Source organism: Tupaia chinensis, unplaced genomic scaffold, assembly GCF_000334495.1.
Source record: "Tupaia chinensis unplaced genomic scaffold, TupChi_1.0 Scaffold145805_1, whole genome shotgun sequence".
Taxonomy (NCBI): Eukaryota; Metazoa; Chordata; class Mammalia; order Scandentia; family Tupaiidae; genus Tupaia; species Tupaia belangeri.
In genome coordinates this window covers 656,387-663,718 of record NW_006205663.1, presented here as the reverse complement: position 1 = coordinate 663,718, position 7,332 = coordinate 656,387, and positions in this window count along the sequence as shown.

The following is a 7,332-nucleotide window of genomic DNA, read 5'->3' as shown; positions in this document are numbered from 1 at the left end:
GAGCGCACATGCCCTATAGCAAAAACCTCTAAAAAAAAAAAAAAAGAAAGTGATCAGATATGGAGGATCTATGGCTGAGTGAAACAAGCCAGGATATGAAAGAAAGATATTGTATGTATCCACTTAATATATACCGACTGTCAGCACTTTATGGTAGAGATAGAAATATTGTAGGGCATAAAAGCAGTGAATATAGCGAAGATGAAGACAGCGCAGAATGGGGCGGGAGAAGAGAAGAATATGAAGAAGGATAGCAAGAGAACAAATAAAGAGGCATTATATTAGTGGGACACAGAAATGGTTTATTACCTATTGATGGTGACATGTATAGTATTCTCAACTGGACTGGTCTGAGAAGTATTTCATGTCGGGTAAAGGCTTTTTGTAAGCATATAAATAATGATTGAATGTTTAAAAATAATAATAATAATCTGGAAAAATAATAAAAAGCTATTTGAGGATTATGGGGATTTTAATGTCTTTTTATTGACTGCTATGCATGGTATTCCTTCTGGAAAAAGAAATGTACTACACTGTAAAGTTATATGTGGTTTCATGTAAGATAAACAAGATTATCATAATAATAAAAAAAGAAATATAAAATTGCAAGTAGGTAAGTGGAATGAGTTCTAGAGTATTAAAGCACAGCAGAGCAACTGGAGGTAGTGACAATTCAATGTATATTTGAAAATAGAAGAGGATTTTGATTTTTCACAATACAAAAGAAATGACAATTGTTTGAAATAGAGGGTCACTTTATTTTCCTATTTTGATTATTACACATTACATCCATGTAATGAAAAACCACACTCTACCCCATAATATGCAGAATTCTTATCAGTTCATCAAAGTAAGTGGAATGAGTTCTAGAGTATTAAAGCACAGCAGAGCAACTGGAGGTAGTGACAATTCAATGTATATTTGAAAATAGAAGAGGATTTTGATTGTTCACAATACAAAAGAAATGACAATTGTTTGAAATAGAGGGTCACTTTATTTTCCTATTTTGATTATTACACATTACATCCATGTAATGAAAAACCACACTCTACCCCATAATATGCACAATTCTTATCAGTTCATCAAAATGATATTTAAAAATTGTTAGTAGCTCAGAATAGATTACTCTGTCATTAGAGCTCTGAACATGGTATCCATTGACCTACAAATGTCACTTATAGAAAGTGAGAAGTGGAAAAAAAACAAGAAATGACATTTTAAAAATAAAAATCTCAAAAATTCCATTATCTCTTCCTCTTTCTAAAGTACCAGCTATCAATAAGTCTCATTTATATTTTTTCTTTGTGCATTTCACCATCTGTCCAATCATTTTAAATATTAAAAGTAAAACAATAATCTCTTCCTTTCCATTTAGTTGCCTATTTTCCCAAACCTATTTATTTTTCAAAGTCAAAAGAAGAAAACCAATACTATCAGTATATGGTGTATCCTAAAATATGTTCTATTTTTGCAATTTTTTACCAAAATATTTATTTTTACAACAAATTAATATAAATGAAAATGAGGTTATTAAGGTCTAGAATACTAGCTTATTGAGAGCAGTTTGTAATACCATTGCCTATTTTCCCAAACCTATTTATTTTTCAAAGTCAAAAGAAGAAAACCAATACTATCAGTATATGGTGTATCCTAAAATATGTTCTATTTTTGCAATTTTTTACCAAAATATTTATTTTTACAACAAATTAATATAAATGAAAATGAGGTTATTAAGGTCTAGAATACTAGCTTATTGAGAGCAGTTTGTAATACCATAAATTTAGTACTATATACCAAAAAATAAAAAAACAAACAAACAGTTTTACCTCTTTATTAAGGATGCATCCTGGATTCTTGGTTTTGGTAACAAATCAAGAGAAAAAAAGGTGAAGGTTATAAAATAAGATAATTACTAGTTATGTAGTCTTAGGCACCTAATTTATTGTATTTCCAGGCTCTGTTATTATACTATTTATATACTTCCAACTTATCACAAACTGCAGTAGCAGGTAAAAATGCCATGTTTAATAAGAAATAGAATCTTTTTAATGAATTGTTAGATAAGATTTGTGAGTATCTTGAGAACTTTTGCACCTGTATTCATCAGGTATATTGATCTATAGTTTTCTTTTTCTGTTATGTTCTTGTCTATTTGGGAATCAAGATGATGGAGGATTTATAGAATGAACTTTAGAGGGTTCTTTTCTTTTGGATCTTTATAAAAAGACTGAGGGTAATTAGGGTGAGTTCTTTAAAGTTTTGTAGAATTCAGAAGTGAAGCCATCAGGACTTGAGCTTCTTTATTGAGAGACTATTACCGATTTAATCCCATTATGTGTTATTGGTCTATTCAGGCTTACACTATGACCAAGTAGGTTTTATTACAGGAATGCAAAGGTGGTTTAACATATGCAAACCCATAAATATAATATATCACATTAACACAAGGAAAAATAAAAACTATATGATCCTATCAATTGATGAAGAAAATACAACCCTTCATGATTAAGACTCAGTAAAATTAGCATAGAAGGGATGTTTCTCAACACAATGAAAGCTATCTATTACAAACCCATAGTTAACATTATACTGAATTGGGAAGAGATGAAAGTTTTTCTACTAAAATCTGAAACAAGACAAGGCTGCCCATTTTCTCCCCTCCTTTTCAGTATAGTACTAGAAGTCTTAGCTGATGAAATCAGACAAGAGAATAATATAAAATTCATTCACTAGGAAAAGAAGTTGTACAATTATTTCTATTTGCAGATAATATGATTATATAGATAGAAAATCCAAGTGAATCCACAAAAAACTCCTGGAAGTGACAAATGAATATAGTATAGTAGCAAGATACAAAATCAACATACAAAATTTGATAGAATTTTTTTTTTTTTTAGAGATTTTTTTTTCTATAGGGCACAGGTTGGAAAGACAGAAAGACAGCAAGAAATTATTCCCCTGGGGATGATGGGGATGATGACCATGTTACAAACCCTTCTCCTCTGTATTCTCTTATCAGGATTTTGGGCATGCACGTGCACACACACACACACACACACACACACACACACACAGTATGACTTTTAAGCTATGGATTCAGGACTGAAACTGGAGTAGACTACATGGGAGTCCAGCAATGTAACTAATGCTTATGCCATCTGCTGGTCCCAACACACTATAGTATTTTTATATACTAACAATGAACAGACTGAGGTAGAACTGAAGAATGCCATCTGATGTATTAAAGGCACAAGAAATTAGGATACCTAGAAATAAAACCTAACCAAAGAAGTGAAAGACATCTACAAGGAATACTTTGAAAAATGGAAAAAAATAACTGTAAATGATCCAAAAATTTTAAAGACTTCTCATGTTTCTGAATTGGAAAGATAGATATAATAAAGATGTGACTCCTACCCAAATTAATCTACAAATTTAATGCACTTCCAATCAAACTACCAGAGATATTCCTCACAAAAAATAGAAAAATTATCATAAAATTTGCTTAGAATCATAAAAAGCCTAATATTGAACAAGTAATACCATGTAAAAAGAACAAAGTTAGAGATATCTCAGTTCTTAACCTCAAAATATATTACCAAACTGTGATAATCAAAACATCATGATATTGGCACAAAAACAGGCAGGTAGACCAATGGAACAGAATTGAGAATCAAGAAATAAATCCCAAAACATACAGTCAACTTTCTTTTTTAGAGGTTTTTGCAATAGGGCACATGCATTTGCTGGAGAGAGAGAGAGGCAGAGATACAGAGAGACAGACACACAGAGACAGAGAAAGGGAGAAGGGAAGGGCAGATGGCCATGCTGCAATCCCTTCTCCATTCTCCTTCTGAGATCTTTGGCATGCATTTATAGGAGCCCAGCATGATTTTCAAGCAACTGGGTATGGGTCTCAATCTACAGTTGTCCAGTGAGATAACCACTATGGTATCCGCTGCTCAGGTCAATGATGTTTTTGTTTTTGTTTTTTTTTAGAGAGGTTTTTGCTACAGGGCACGTGCGCTCGCCAGACAGACAGAGAGAGAAAGAGAGATAGAAAGCGAGAAATCACCCCCCAGGGGGGATGGCCACACCGCAATCCCTTCTCCTCCATTCTCCTCTCGGGATCCTGGGCACGCACGCACACATGCCCGGCGTGAGTTTAAGCCACCAGGTCCAGGACTTGAACCGTGGTCAACTACGTGGGAGTCCAGCGACATAGCCATTATGCTAACTGCTGGTCCCAGTCAGGTCAATGATTTTTTGACAAAGGCTATAGGCAACTCAGTGGGGGAAATGGTGCTGAAGAACCTGGATAGTCATCTGCAGAAAAATGAAATTGGACACCTTATCTCTCAGTATTAACAACTATCAACTAAAAATAGATCAACACTCTAATATAACACTTCAAAATATAAAACTACTGGTGAAAAACACAGAGGAAACTCTTGGAGACATCAGAATTGGCAAAGGCGTTTTTCTTTATTTCATTCAATCACTGTGCATTTTTACAGCATATTAAATGAATTTTCCCATCCCAAATACATTATATAGTGGTTCAGTCAATGATATTGCCATGTATATTGTCATCAACACAAAGACATAAGACCCCAAAGCACAAATAATAATCCTAAAAATAGACAAGTGGGACTACATCAAGCTTAAAAACTTCTACACAGCAAAAGAAATAATAATTAGGGTGAAGAGACAATCTTCAGAATGGGAGAATATATTTGCAAACTGCCTCAGATAAGAGACTGATAACCAGGATATACAGGGAACTCAAGCTGCTTACCCACAAATACACGATCATTCCAATTTAAAGATGGACAAATAAGATGAACAGACAACTCTCCAAGGAAGACTTATGAATGGTCAAAAAGCATGTGAAAAAATCCTCGACATCTCTTATTAAAAGGGAAACGCAAATCAAAACTACAATGAGATACCACTTAACCCCTGTCAGAATAGCTAGTATTAGTAAAATAAATGATAAGTGCTGGTAAAGCTGTGGTGACAAGGGAACCTTCCAACACTGTTGGTGGGAATGAAAATCAGTACAACCACTGTGGAGAATTACATGGAGATTCCTCAGAAACTTACAACTAGAACTACCATATGACCTGGTAATTCCACTCTTAGGTTTCTACCCAAAGGATAGGCGAATCCTCAGTTGGAAAAATACTTGCACAGCCATGTTTATTGCAACAATTTCTAAGACATGGAATCAACCCAACTGTCCTAGAACAGATGAGTGGATTAAGAAAATGTGTCACACATACTCTGTCGAATACTACTCAGTCATAAAAAAAAAAATAATGAGACCTTGACATTTTGTAGAAAGTGGACAAATAGGGAAGATTTAATGTTCAGCAAAGCAAACCAGACTATAAAAGACAGACATTATATGTCTCCACTGAATATATAACAAATGTCTGCACTCTATAGAAGAAACTGAAATATTGGAAAGTATAATAGCATGAGAGAAAATGTAGATTCAAGAGACAGTATAGGAGAAGGTGGGCAATAGAGGGTGAGAAAGAGAGAATTCAGGGGAAAAATTAATAAACATAAAAATGAAAAGTTTTCTGTTGATGGCAATGTGTATGACCATGTCTTTGACTTGACTGATCTACACCATATCCATGGTGGGAAAAACCACGTCATATACTGTAGAAATTTACAGTGATTAAATGTAAATTTAAAAAATTATATTAAAAGAGAAAGAAATCAAGTCAACTTTTTCTTTGCTTAGCATTGCACTGAGTACACTACCAAGTCACAAAGATATTAAGTTCTCAACTGAAGTAGACATGTTCTGGTGCTGGTTAATGTAGCTCAAGAATTTTGATTGTTAAATTTTTGAAAAATTTTAAAACTAATCTTAAAATCATGGTATCTTGAAATCATTTCCATGGTGGAAGTATTTATACTAGAAAATTTTACAAATTAGAGTCATTATTTTTTTATTAGAGGACTGGTTTACCTGCACATCACTGCATATGGTTCAGTAACTCAATCATATTGAACCCATAAAGCCTCAAACAGATGAAAATTTCTGAGCTCAGCACATTACAGCTTATTCATAATCAGCAAATGGATCAGTTTGTTGAAAACTAAAAACAATGATGGGTCATTAGTCCATCTCATTCACAGTATAATAGCAATGTGTGGAGATGTATGACAAGATAATGTAGTCTGGCTTTTTATTCTCTGATGTTACTAAGCAACTTCAGGAAAGCCTACATTTACAACTTTATTATTTTTTTTAAAAGCACCAATTTATCTACCTAGTTGTTTGTGTAAATTAACTAAAATGTAAGATGTACAGAAAAAGGAAGCAATTAGAAATTGTGACTATTATAATTTGTCACCATAATTTTTTAAAAAGAGACCTTAAATTTACAGTTTTAATTATAAAAATTTTCGTTGACTATCAGGAAAATAATACCAATATTTGTTGCTGTTATATAAATGCCACACCATCCTGATTACAGAAAAATTGAAACATACAGAAAGGTTGAAGGCAGATCAATCATCCAGCCTTCACTCACAAAGATAACCACCATCAGTATTTCTGTTTGTTTTATTCCAAAATTTATTTATTTTTTCCTTTTTTTAGGTTTAATTTGTCTGCCCTTTGTATTTAATCTGTGTGTGATGACATATTACATATGAACACTTAGGTATATATATATATATATATATATGAATTTATGTAAGATTAATTTGAAATCCACTCAAATTATAAAAATAGTACACTCTTAGTCCAAAAAAAAAGTGCATTAAAGAGAATTATATCTAAAAGAAACCAAAATTACATAATTACTTTAAAATATTTTAGGAAAATGCACCTAAATGTTAACAGTCTTCATTACTTAGTGATGGTTATTTATAGTGCTTTAAAATGTGCAACATAAAAATTCATTTACATAATTGAAATTAAATTGTATATATACATATTTAAGAATAGTAAACATGAACATTCACAGGTATTTGATAAAAAATGTTGAGAATGCTTGTTATATATAATATTCATCTTTCTCAATTAAAAAATCTCATTTAATATGAGTTTATAAAATGTGGAAAATTTCCACTTAACCATTTTGACAATAAAAATGATTGCTAAGTTGTTATGCAGCTTTACTTTTATGTTGTATTTAAAACAAATGTCTTGTTTACAAATGTACTTTTGTGAGTGTTTACAGAGTGTAGTAGCCATTGTTAATAAATAGCTCAGAAGAATACATCTAATTCTTTTCAATGGTCAAAAACACATGAACAGATTCTTTTTTTTTTTTTTTTTTTTTTTGGGGGGTTTTTTCTTTA